The 13,917-nt window shown below is 45.3% G+C and overlaps 1 protein-coding gene across 1 annotated transcript in view; it reads right to left on the bottom strand.

Annotated features, from left to right (window-relative positions):
- LOC311421985 (dual specificity testis-specific protein kinase 2-like) overlaps window positions 1-13,917 on the bottom strand; it is an 86,759-nt gene that overhangs the window by 21,770 nt on the left and 51,072 nt on the right. The gene's annotated exons all lie outside the window — the stretch shown is intronic.

Genomic DNA, 13,917 nt, shown 5'->3' with positions numbered 1-13,917 from the left:
GAGTTTCATCTTTCTCTGGAAGCCTAGAGGTGGGAGAGTAAGCTAACACCCAGGAGTACTGATTTCAGTTATAGCACAGCTTTTCACAGAATCACCTAGGTTGGAGGAGACCTCCAAGATCACCAAGTCCAACCTCTGACCTAACACTAATAAGTCCTCCACTAAACCATATCACTAAGCTCTACATCTAAACGTCTTTTAAAGACTGAGGAAGTGGCCATGAGATAAATATGGTTGGGAATCTCTTCAGTAATGTATCAGAAATTCTAAAGACCACAGAAATAGAAATATGGAATAAAAAAAAAATCCAATAAAGCACTGGCATAATGTGTCTATTATTGTGTCTGTGAATTGTTGTGAATAGGAAATATTCACAAAGCTTCAAAGCTTCGCATTGACCTATGAGACTTTAACAACAACAGTCATTCTGCCAAGTAGGAATTTGTTCAAAATTTTAGCAAAACCTGAAAAATACAAAATGATCCTTGGAAACTTCAGCAGTGGCAATGCATGTAAGGAGAATTCAGGGGAAGACCTGAAGTTACCAGCAGAGCTAGGATGATCTGCAGAGACAAAGAAATGTTGTATTGTGGCAAGACATAATATATTTTTCATAAATTATCTTGTCTCTTCTGCCCTGTGGGGATCTGTGCAGGCTCTTTTAAGGGTTGGCAGTGCCAGGGATGCTCAGAGCACAGGCAATAGGACGTCCAGCACAATCACAGAGCCCCATGAAACACCACCACAGAACATCAATGCTCCTGGGGATTCAAGTTCTCCTCAGACCAATGTCACTAATCTTAAAGACTAATAAGGTATAGCATAGTTCAATAACACTCCCTAGAGATTTCTGAAGACAAAGCTCTCACTCCATCGGGTATCCAGAATCAGTTGAATCAACAAAACTTCATGTTTATAAAGGCAAGCCTTGATTCTGCAACATGCTGAAGAGGGATCAGGAGATGCAATTTATTGGACATTAATAATTGATAGTTGTTTTCATGTCAGGGTTTTCTAACACTTGAACACTATCACAAGCAGGTAACAGCAGCAAGAGAAAGACAAGACACACCTAAATATCTTAGATTGCAGAGATGTTACTTCTAGGCCAATCTGTCTCCTCCCCTCTAGCTCAGTGGGTCCTTGCTATCCTCGGCTGGAGGAGAGAAGTGTGAGGACAGGGACTTTTTGCCACCCCAGAGAAATGCACTCCTGGAAGGTCATAGGGAACATGCAGAATAGACAGGCCATGTTGTTTGGGATAGGCCTCTTGTAACATACAGAAGCTGAAATTGTTTTGACAAGGCTTGTTGGTTTTATCTACAAGGGAGTCGATCAAACACAAAAACATGCTGTTTTTCGAAAGATCTGTTTCCTAATAACTGCACTGTAACCTACAAAGATCCTTGGGGGTACAACCAATACCACAGCTCCAGCCTCAATAGATTTTACCACTGAAGAGCCCGTGACAGATTTAGAGATGGAGTGTACTAGCAGACAGGCATAGGATACTAATACTTTTACTGGCTGCCAGAGGTGAAATTCAGACTTCTGTAGCCTGGCAAGAAGGCTGTGGTTTGTCTGTGGGTTATAGGACTTTTTTTCAGTGACACAGCTCACTGTCATCAGAGCTGGATTTTAGCTGAGCTTTTGATAGCAGTTCACCACCACCCCGTGCAGGACAATGGCCTACCACCAGCAGCATTCAGACCTTGCTCTTTACATCTGTCTCAGGCCATATGAAAAGAAAAAAAATCACATCCTACAAGATTCATTTGTGCTGAAACAAGTAAAGCTAAAGCAAAGTAAATGTTTGATTAAAATCTTACAGCCTTCTAAGTAGTCGCTCAGGTATCCTACCCTCAAGGCCACCGTGGACATCAGACCAGCGAACACAACACTGGACTGAGAAGCCCATTAACACTGAATCTCAACCTTTCCCTTCCACTCTCAGCTGAACAGTATTGCTCTAGATGATACTATTAAATCTGTCTGAACAGATTTATAATAGAGAAGCTTATTCTAACTTGAAGCCTTATTAGGATTTCAAAGGTACAGGGAGGGCATTTAAGGACAAACCCTTGGCAGCAGTTCTGTGTGTAGATGGCTGTTGTATCAGCAGCGCCACATCCAAAAGGGTAAGCACTGTATGACTGCCCATTACCAATCTGGGGACACTTTCTGAAGAACCAAAGTGTCTGCTGGTGCATCCTGAAGGGGAGAGAGCCCAATACCAACCTTGTACTGAGCCTCCCCACATCTTGATCCAGCCCTGCAGGAACCTGGGAAAGTCTGTCCTTGAGCTCTTCTGAAAATCTGGTTCTTATTCTTTGTATCAAATGACCCAGCATGCTTTTATGGCTTGTGTTTTGTAATGTCTGGAGGGACCCAGAAAACCTGGACAGGGCCAACACTTTTGCCCGACAGACAGATATTGGTGCCTGTCATGGGAATTAGTTTCTTACTCTAAGCTCTGCAGCTGCTCAGCTCTGCAAAGACACTGGAGGCAAGTCAGGAGATTGAGAAAAGACCTTCTCTGGAGATGGAGGAAGTAAATATTTTTACACAGTGGTCATTTTAAAAAATATATAATAACATGTCATTTGAGGCCTGCAGTTTGTTTGCAGCTATCAACTCCAGTTGTGTGACATATGGTGGTCCAACAATAAACAAATTGGTAGAAAACTTACCTTGCCATTTACCTCTTGCCATCCTTGCCCACCTGGCTTGCATACCCTCATCAGATGCCCTTGCAGTAAGAGCTCTCCACCCTTGCCCCTTTTCTCAGCACATACCTCATCCATAGAGAGAGTTGTGCCAGAGCAACTGGTCTTATACTTGAGCAACTGGTCCTCTGTACTTGAGAAAAATAATATCAGCAAAGAAAAAGGGCTCAGGAATTACCTTTCTGGTCTTCAAGGTTCATCAGAACAGAGAGGGTAGAGAGCAGCCTCTGCCTATCCTCATGACTTTGTCTGTCTTCCCTGCTCATAGTGATGAACAGCTGCCAGTGTTTCCAAGATAAGAACAGGCCTTACCAGAGCTTACAAAAGATGTTAAAAATGTAATGAAGCAGAAAATATCTTGTCAAAACAGAGTCTCACAGAAAGGCTGATAGGAAGAAACCTCTAAAATGAAATCCTTCCTGGTACACAACCTCAATTAATCACTATAAGGAGAATTAAGCAACGGCTCCCTGACACTAGCTCCCAGAGGAAACTAAGCACATACCAAAACAAATGTTCATCAAGGGCACACAACTGGTATGCAGCAACTGATAGAGATATGTCCTGATCAACTCCTGAAATGAGGAAATCATTGTCTCCCCAAAATAAAACCAACGTATAGAAATGTGAGGATAAGGAACCCCTTAGATGCAAATTCAAATAGGTAGTCTGCGTTCATAAATCTCTGCGTGGCCTGGATGCCCATTACTAGATGTGGTAAAGCAAGCACCAGCTATGGTTGGGTCTGTGGATTACAGTCAAGACCAATTAAACCATAAGCCTTCACTTCTCACGGCATGGAGCTTTGAAGCTTCCCTGGGAAAGCGGAGTGAAACCTTGTTCAGCAACACAACATGTGAAGCATGTATATGAACAAGGGGGGATTCTCTCTTTTCCTCCCCACTTTCCCCCTCCCTGGTGAAAAGAACTGTCTTCAGAAACTATGCCACTTACCTGAGTTCTTTTGGAGCCTCAGGAGCTATTGGGAGCTGTGAGCTACAATGTACATCATGTAGTAAGGACAAGCAAAAGGTGCAACATGGCCTTAGCAATGAAAGACTTGGTCTCTTGAAGACACATTATGTTCACAAAGCTCAGAAGCAGTAAGGGAAAACCAAGGGACAGCCGAAAAAACTACTATCTTAGTTTGGGCAACTGTCCCCACCACAGATGCTAAGATTAGTTATGGTCTGAAAAAAAATCTCCCTTGGAAATGTAAGTATTCATCAAATATCAACTGAAAACTTTGTTGTTGGCACAGAGTGAAGAGCTATAAATAGCACAGCCCAGGCAAGCCTAAGCCAGAAGAACATCTCTCCTTGCTGTTTTGGATGATAACCTACCCTTGCAGATCAGATCACTCCTTTCCCAGCAAGGCAAGATTGTAAAGCTCCCAGTGGGCACCTGCAATGGTGCTGACTCTCTGAAGTGAACTGTTACCTCACATTGCCCTAAGGAATTTTTGGATGAACTTTGAAATGCAATAAAATAAATAAACAAACAAATAAATAAATAAAGAGGTAATTGGCTAGCCTCTTTCTAGGGCAATTGGCCCCTGATATCAGAAGACCCTTATTAGGAAGACCCTGATATTGCCAAAACCCTTATTAGGAAGGGACTTGCTGGAAAAATTGGATGCAAAAATTTATTTTGAACAAGTTAAAATGGAAATAACCTTTTGACTAAATGAGACAAACAGTCAAGTTTGGTTCACGGTACTCGATTACAAGAATGCCTTTATCTGCCTGCCAGAAACTCTTTGCCTTTGAATGGGAAAATGCTAATAGAGGACGAAAAACTCAGCCTACTTGGACAGTGTTACCACAGGGGTTCAAGAATAGCCCCACCATATTTCAGAAACAACTAGCCTGTGATCTTGAAGCTTGAAAGACTCCTTCAGGAAAAGGGGACACTGTTGAAATATGCAAATAATAGCTACTGAAGACAAAAAGTAATGTGTAGAATGGACCATTAGTTTACTAAATTTTTTTTGGCTCTAAAAAAAAACCAGCCTCTGAACCCAGCCTCTTTCCTTAGTAACAGAGTTTCCAGATTACCCATTCATGATTGCATCAAGACCATGGACATGGTATCTTTGTCCGCTAGGGAGTTCACCTCACAGGATATGTGGTAACAAAAATCAGCCCAAAAGGTGGAAATCATCACCTTGATAAGAGCTTTTGAGCTGGCAAAAGGGAAAATAATTAACATTTGGACAGATTTGAAATATGCCTTTGGTGTGGTGCACGCACATGGGGCAATTTGGAAGGAGAGAGGACTTTTATCTTCCTCAATTAAACATGCAGAAGAGATACTGAAGTTACTCCAGGCAGTATAGCTGCCTACTAAAGTTGCCATTATGCACTGTAAAGGACATCAAGCAGGGGATACTGATATTGAAAGGGGAAATAGATTGGCTGATGCAGGAGCCAAAGGGGTGACAGAACAGGCATCTGAGAGTCAAATTTTGGCACTAGTACCAGGAACAGAAAACCAAGCTTTAAAAAAAAAATAGAAAATGAAGTAAAATATACTAAAATATAAACATAAAATGTTACCTACAGGTTTAATGTAAATAAAAGATGGGAGAATTGTTATACTATATTAAATTGAATGGTAATTAGAGAACATAATAAAGCATACTGGGGAGCTGAAGTAGTATAATTTTTTTAAATAGAAAGTGGATAGGACCTAATTTGTATACTATTGTTAGACAGGTATAAAAGTAAACCACAGACAAGAATCAAGTTCCAAACAGTGCTAAATTGTTTTTTGTTTTTTTTTTTTTTTTCCAACTCCCAAGAAAAGGGGGTATAGGTATTTATTAGTATTAACTGACACCTTTTCAGGATGGCCAGAAGCATTCCCAACCAGAGCAGCCAAGGCCTGGGAGGTAATCAAACAGGAAATTGTGAAACTGGGACAAGAAGCAAACTTGGTCTGGCCTCAGTCTCTTCCCTTAGCCCTTTTGTGTATATGAACTCGACCAAGAGCAAAGGAAAGACTAAGCCCCTTTGAAATCTTATACGGATGACCCAATGGAATACAAAGAGGAATATCAATGAAATTGGAAAGCATGTGAGTGGGACTTGGGGTAGAGGGTTAGATGGACCATTGCACAGTATACAACCTGGAGATTATGTGTTTGTAAAGTCTCTTGCAGAGAAGACCTGGAACTACAGTGGGAAGGACAATTTCAGGTGCTCCTTACCACTTTTACAGCGATCAGAATCAAGGAGCAGAATGCCTGGATCCATCATCACTCCAGAGTGAAAGACCCCATGGAAGGTTACTAAGGTGCAACCTGGAAGGTTGCATTTTTCATGGTCTTAATGTTTTCATTGGTCAAGGAAACTGAACAGTGGGAGCACAATACTTATGAGAAACTCACAAAGGCAGTGAGTGACAGTTTACCTAATAAGTGGAACATGTCCATTTGGCAAGGATTGTGAACATCTAGGTGAGAGATTTGAACTACTTCCATGTAAAAATGTTAACATATACACCAGATGAACTTTCTGTGTATATGTTAACAAACAAAAACAGATTGAGACTGACCTGGAGAAAAGAATAAAATTGTGCATGCAGTAGCTTAGAATGATATGTCCTGGGGATTTGCAGATTTGGTAGAAAAATTGACTTCCTGGTTGCCAAACCTAACATGGCTGGAGCAGTTGTTTGGTTGTAGTTTTATCCATGGTTCTTTGCATGGTGAACTGATATACCTTATGGTGTTTTAAGAGTACAGGAGATTCCTACAGCGAGTGGAAAAAGATGGAAATTGGAGCCTAACAAATACTTTGAAAGAATGTTAGATAGCCAAACACTGTATTGAACCTAGAAATAGTAAAAGAATTTACTAACTGTATAGAAAAGGAGGGACAGAGAGAGGGAGTTAGGAGCATCTTACAAAATAGAGATAGAGCGCTGACAGTATTAAACTAGTGGATGCTACTTAGTGTCTTTCCTAACTATTGTGCATTGTGTAAATTAATTAAAGCCTTGGGCCCCTTATCAAGGGTTAGTCCCTTGAAAAAAGTGAGCCTGTCTTAAGAAACTGGCAGAAACTGGTCCTGCAGATGGACAAGAGCAAAGGAGCAACTGAGTCTGCGCAACGACAAGAGGTCAACTAGTGGTGACGAGGAAGAGTCACCAACCTTCATCCCCATGACCCCCAGTGACCACCACCAGGAGACACTGCACAAGCACAGATGGAAGAGCTTATAGAAATGACTTCTTCAACTAATTTTAATATGAAGCAGGGACAGGTAATGCATATCACAGAATCACAGAATTGTCTAGGTTGGAAGAGACCTCAAGATCATTGAGTCCAACCTCTGACCTAACTCTAACAAGTCCTCCACTAAACCATATCACTAAGTTCAACATCTAAACGTCTTTTAAAGACCTCCAGGGATGGTGACTCCACCGCGTCCCTGGACAGCCCATTCCAATGCCTAACAACCCTCTCAGTAAGGAAGTTCTTCCTAATATCCAACCTAAAACACCCCTGGCACAACTTTAGCCTGTTCTCCCTTGTCCTGTCACTAGGCACATGGGAGAATAGACCGACCCCCACCTCACTACAGTACCTCCTTTAACATACTTACAAAGGGCGATAAGGTTGCCCCTGAGCCTCCTTTTCTCCAGGCTGAACAAACCCAGCTCCCTCAGCCGCTCCTTGTAGGACTTGTTTTCCAGACCCCTCACCAGCTTCATCGCCCTTCTCTGGACTCGCTCGAGCACCTCCATGTCCTTCTTGTAGCGAGGGGCCCAAAACTGAACACAGTACTCGAGGTGCGGCCTCACCAGAGCCAAGTACAGGGGGACAATCACTTCCCTAGACCTGCTGGCCACACTGCTTCTTATACAAGCCAGGATGCTGTTGGCCTTCTTGGCCACCTGAGCACACTGCTGGCTCATATTCAGCTGACTATCCACCAATACTCCCAGGTCTTTCTCCACCAGGCAGCTTTCCAACCACTCATCTCCCAGCCTGTAGCTCTGCTTGGGGTTATTGTGCCCCAGGTGCAGGACCCAGCACTTGGCCTTGTTGAACTTCATACAGTTGGCCTCAGCCCATCGGTCCAGCCTATCCAGATCCTCCTGCAGAGCCTTCCTACCCTTGGGCAGATCGACACATGCACCTAACTTGGTGTCATCTGCAAACTTACTGAGGGTGCACTCGATCCACTCATCCAGATCATCAATAAAGATATTAAAGAGGACCAGCCCCGGCACCGAGCCCTGGGGACCACCACTAGTGACTGGCCTCCAACTGGATTTGACTCCATTCACCACGACTCTTTGGGCCCGGCTATCCAGCCAGTTTTTAACACAATGAAGCGTACGCCAGTCCAAGCCACGAGCAGCCAGTTTCTTGAGGAGAATGCTGTGGGAAACGGTGTCAAAAGCCTTACTGGAGTCAAGGTAGACCACATCCACAACCTTTTCCTCATCCACCATGCACGTCACTTTGTCATAGAAGGAGATCAGGTTTGTCAAGCAGGACCTGCCTTTCATAAACCCATGCTGACTGGGCCTGATCGCCTGCTTGCCCTGTAAGTGCCGCGTGATGACTCTCAAGATAATCTGCTCCATGAGTTTCCCTGGCACTGAGGTCAAACTGACAGGCCTATAGTTTCCTGGGTCTACCTTCCAGCCCTTTTTGTAGATGGGCATCACGTTTGCTAACCACCAGTCGACTGAGACCTCCCCCAATAACCAGGACTGTTGATAAATGATGGTAAGAGGCTTGGCCAGCTCCTCCGCCAGTTCCCTCAGTATCCTCGGGTGGATCCCATCCGGCCCCATCGACTTGCGTACATCCAAGTGACGTAGCAGGTTGCCAACCATTTCTTCATGGGTAGTGATGGCCACATTCTGCTCCCCATCCCCTTCCACCAATTCAGGGTACTGGGTAACCAGAGAGCAACTGTTTTTGCTGCTAAAGACTGAGGCAAAGAAGGCAGTAAGCACCTCCACCTTTTCCTCATCTTTTGTAACTAAATTCCCCCTGGCATCCAGTAATAGCTGGAGATTCTCCTTAGTACTCCGTTTTGCACTGATGTATTTTTAAAAACATTTTTTGTCGTCTTTGACAGCAGTAGCCAGATTGAGCTCCAGATGAGCTTTGGCCTTTCTAATTATGTCCCTGCACTGCCTCGCAACATCCTTATAGTCCTCCCGAGTGGCCCGCCCTCTTTTCTAAAGATTGTAAACCCTCTTTTTTCTCCTAAGCTCAAGCCACAATTCTCTGTTCAGCCAGGCTGGTCTTCTTCCACTCCGGCTCGTCTTTGGGCCCATGGCGACAGACCGCTCCTGCGCCATTAAGATTTCCTTCTTGAAGAGCGCCCAGCCTTCCTGGACTCCTCTGCCCTTCAGATCCACCTCCCAAGGGACTCTGCCAACCAGTGTCCTGAACAGTCCAAAGTCGGCCCTCCGGAAGTCCAATACAGCGGTTTTACTGGTCCCCTTCCTGGCTTCTCCAAGAATGGAGAACTCTACCATTTCATGGTCACTCTGCCCAAGACAGTTTCCAACCACCGCATCTCCCACCAGTCCTTCTCTGTTTGTGAAGAGAAGGTCTAGCGGGGCACCTCCCCTGGTAGGCTCACTAACCAGCTGCATCAGGAAGCTATCTTCCACGCTCTCCAGAAACCTCCTAGACTGCTTTCTTTGGGCTGTGTTGTGCTTCCAGGATATATATGGGAAGTTGAAGTCCCCCACGAGAACAAGCGCTGACAATTTCGCAACTTTTGTCAGCTGCCTGTAAAACACCTCATCAGTCTCCTCGTCCTGGTTCGGCAGTCTATAATAGACCCCCACCAGGATGCTTGCCTTGTTGGCCTTCCCACTGATCCTAACCCATAGGGACTCAACTTTATCATTCCCAGCCTCAAGTTCCATGACATCAAAACCTCTCTGATATAGAGAGCCACACCACCACCCCTTCCATGCTGCCTGTCCCTTCTGAAGAGCCTATAGCCAGTCATTGCAGCACTCCAGTCATGAGAGTGGTCCCACCACGTTTCCATGATGGCAACCAAGTCATAGCCTGCCTGCTGCACGATGGCTTCCAGCTCCTCCTGTTTGTTACCCATGTTGCGTGCATTAGTGTAGATGCACTTCAGTTGGGCCATTGCTTTCTCTTCCAGCCTTGCCATTGTTACCCCTAGCACAGCTCTAACAAGCCTTGTTTCAGCTCCATCCCCCTTCTTACCTGGTTTAAAGCCGTCTCAATGAGCTCCGCCAGCTCCTGGCCTAAGATCTGTTTTCCCCTTAGAGATAGGGACCCATCTGTGGCCATCAGGCCAGGTGCCAAGTAGAGCACCCCACTGTCCAAAAAAAAAAAAAAATTCTGTGTTGGCACCAGCCTCTGAGCCACGTGTTTATCAGGTGGGCTTTCCGTGTCCTCTCTGTACCCACCCCTGCAGGGATAGACAAAAACACCACCCGTACTCCTGCTCCATCCACTAACCATCCCAGTCCCCTAAAGTTCTATTTGATAGTCTTCAGGCTTCTCTCTTCAATGTCATCACTGCCAGCCTGGACTATTAAAAGAGGATAATAGTCAGAGGGGAGAACCAGGATGGGAAGCTTTCTGGCAATGTCCCTGACCCTGGCCCCAGGGAAGCAGCAGACCTCCCTACAGGTAGGGTCAGGCCGACAAATAGGACCCTCTGTTCCCCTGAGAAGGTAGTCACCCACAACAATCACCCTTCTTTCTGTCTTGGTGGAGGAAGTCCTGAATCGACTTCCTTGCCCTAGGCATCCTCCTGGGTAGACTTTCTACCTCATCCTTACCCACCGGTCTCTCAAGCTCCAGGGCCTCAAACCTATTGCGTAAGGGCACCTGGGAAGGTGGGGCCAGTAGGAGGGGGCATCGCCTGCAATGTTGAGCAGGAACCTGTTTCCATTCCTCCTCAACTCCCAGGTCCCCTCCCTCTGCCAGACAGCAACAGGGCAGGGGGTCCACTCCCATTTGGAGTGTCTCACCCCGGTACCTGTCCTTCAGGCCCTGCAGAGAGTTGCTCCACAAGTCTGTCTCCTGCTCACACTCCCTGTTATACCTCAACCTCTCGACCTCCTCCTTGAGTTCTACCACCAGGCGGACCAGGTCATCCACCTGCTCACACCTCACACACACAGTTTCTCTGCCCCCCGCAGGTGGCAGCAAAAGGCTCAGGCACTCCCTGCATCCAGAGACCTGAACTGCTGCATTTTTGAGCGGACAGTCAGTCTGGGTATGTACTGACTTCCTAGTGAGAACACTGTGCCTGGTGGACACCATTGCAGCTTAGCTAGTGGTAGACCGCCATTAGAGGAGTTGTTCATATGGGCGGGGGGGGAACGCTCTGCCCTTCCCGCTCGCCCTGCCTGCGCTATCTGCCGCGCCACTCCCTTCTGACGCGCCACGCCCTGTTTGCCGCGTTCCTGGTCACTGGTGCTCCCTAGGGGCAGCTTTTGAACGGCCGGGAAGGGGGCGCTGAAAGCTCCGCCTACAACTTGTCAGCCTCCCTCGTGAGGGCTGCTGGGTCCTGGCGGCTCCCTCAAGTGGGCTCGACACCGGAAAAAATAGCCCTGCCTGTCTGATCCCCCTCTCCTCTGCAGAACACGTCTGCCCTGGAGCTGATCACCTCGGCAAGGCGATGTATATATGAATATGTATAGGCGCATTGTGAAACTTCATGCATATGTAATTCTTTACTGCATTAAGTTGCCTTGTGGTGTGTGCACGACTTTGGTGGGACTACTCCCCGTGCTGCCCAGCACTGAATAAATATACTTACTTTACAGTCTTACTGATTGTGGAGTGTGTTTTCCACACGTCAGCATGAAGTCAGATCTGTCAGAATTTCTCAGTTCCTCAGCACAATCTGTCTGCCTTTCTGGCATCTTTAGAAGTTGTGTGGCAATGTCCCTAGCCATGAGACAAAGCAGAGGAATGTCATGACTGGGACTTGCTGCCTATTGTTTTAGGTATTAACAGCCTTTGCAGCTTTTCTGGTGTTTTTGTGAAGCTCTAGCCTCCTGATGGTAAAGAAACCAGTGTAAAAACTACCAGGAGCCTTGATTTCACCCACGATTTTGAATAAATCAGTGTTAAATCCTCTGTTGTGCAGTTATCATGTTCCCACATGCACTTTTTGAAGATCTGTTGTCATTTGTGCCTTCTGATTTGCTAAGCTTATTTTCTTGGTGCTTTACAAGTCAGTTACGTTCTTGAGACTTCACTTGTGACATTTACATCTCTGGAGCTGAAGTCATGGTGTTTAGAGGCACTCCCTATTCATGCAATGTACTTAAAACTCCTGTTTCTGCATTCCCAAAGTGATACTGGACTTTCGCAATCAACAAGGGATATTTCCTAGGACGCAAGTGAGAACCTACATAGAAAAAAAGAATTGCTGATGGTGTAAGCAATCTGCACTATTTGATCTTCATTAGGACACAGTGTGAGGAAAAACAATTTAGGGCATATTGATCACTGGGTAAATTACAATATCTGCCCTCAGGGACCTGACCTACTTTGGACTGTTTTTTCAATTGCAGTTTCCCCCCTGCTCCCAAAGTTAGCCATGTCCACAAGAACACTGCAGTATTGCCTCCTTGTCTGAAAGCAAGCTGACATCTCCAGGAGTCAGTGCTGCCTCCACAATATGCATTCTCAGACTGATGCAGATCTGGCCAGGACAGATCTAGCCAGGAGCCCTTGGCAGATTGTAAAGACAGGATAACCTGTGATGCCAGTTTAACCATTGCTTTTTTGGAGTGACTTACCAAGCGAAGCAGGTAGCTCTTACTGCTAGATTTTGTAACAAAGTATTGTAGCTATTACCAAGCTCACAGCACAGGATACAGGGTACTGTGTAGGAGGAGACTTCTCAGTACTAGCAGCTGTCATTTCTTCATCTTCACCTGCCCCATAGGGCAGAAACAACTGTGTCCCACACAGGTAGCAGCCTGCGCTGAATGAACATTTGCGATGTAGAGAGGGAGAGAAGAGGAATGCACAGGTCCCCAGTCAGTTTAAATGACTCTGCGTAGACCTCTCCTGCCCTAGCAGATCAGAGACGCCTGCTCATCCTTTTTCTCTCTCTTTCTCCTTCTGAAAAGCTGAAGAAAGAAGCTATTCTCATTTCTCCCTGAGAACTACATGCATAACACTTGCCAGGAATGATAATCTTTTTTCCCGCTTTAAAAAAAAAAAAAAAAACAAATTTGAATTCAGGTGGTCAGATCACATTCCTTCTGATTTATCTACAGGCTTTTTTTTTTTTTTTTCTCTCTAGACAGGGAAAGGAAAGTAAGACCTGCACTGCCCTTAAGAAAATTGTGTCTAGGGAACACAAACAATCATAAACATCTATTGCATTTCTGGGCTGCAGTGGCCACACCCTGGTTGACTATGTGATTTTGAGGAACATGGGCCTGACAAAGAGTAAAGTCAGCACCCTGAAGTTACGAAGAGTGAACTTCAAGCTATTTAAAGCTATATTAAAGATGAAATCCCCTGGAACACTGTGCTTAGGAACAAAGGAGCTGAACAGAGCTGCTAAAAACTCTGCTATAAACTTTAAAGGTTCTGTACATAGAGGTAACATGAGAGTCAGCCTTGAGACAGTTTGAACCTCGTAATGCTGACACAAATGAACAGAGTGCACAGCAGAGAAACTGAAATCCTACTCTTTATTACAATGAACAGGAACTGGAAGGGGGAAGAGAAAAAAAAAAAAAAGGCAGGGAAAAAGTCAGACATGCTCTTCCCACCAAACTTCACTTGGATATGCAGAGTTTTAACTCCAGGTCAGTCCTGGATTACATACATGTATAAATTGAAACCTCTGTTTGAAAGGTTGCAAAGTGACCCAACACTGCCTGGCAGGCAGAGCATTGGAGCATGAGTCAGGCACTGCAGCTTCTGACTGTGATCTTTGTTGACCTTGGGCTTTTCTTTTCCTCATGTCTCAGTTCCCCCATACACACAGTAAGTGCTGCTCTTTGTAAAGTGCCACTAGCAGGAAGGAAGAGGGGAGCTGTCTCCATTTAGCTAAATGTATGTTTTTGCTGGTTCATTTTATCTAGAAACACAGTACAGGAGGAGATATGTATCCAAAATTTGCAAAGGCCTGAGACAAGGCAGGCTGGGGCAGCCAGGCAAGAACTTTCCCCATCAGGCCTGTGGAAA

The sequence above is a fragment of the Aythya ferina genome (assembly GCF_964211825.1).
Source record: "Aythya ferina genome assembly, chromosome: 20".
In the NCBI taxonomy this organism is placed as follows: domain Eukaryota; kingdom Metazoa; phylum Chordata; class Aves; order Anseriformes; family Anatidae; genus Aythya; species Aythya ferina.
Note: the sequence above shows the minus strand (reverse complement) of the source record. Positions and strands in the feature narration are given on the sequence as shown.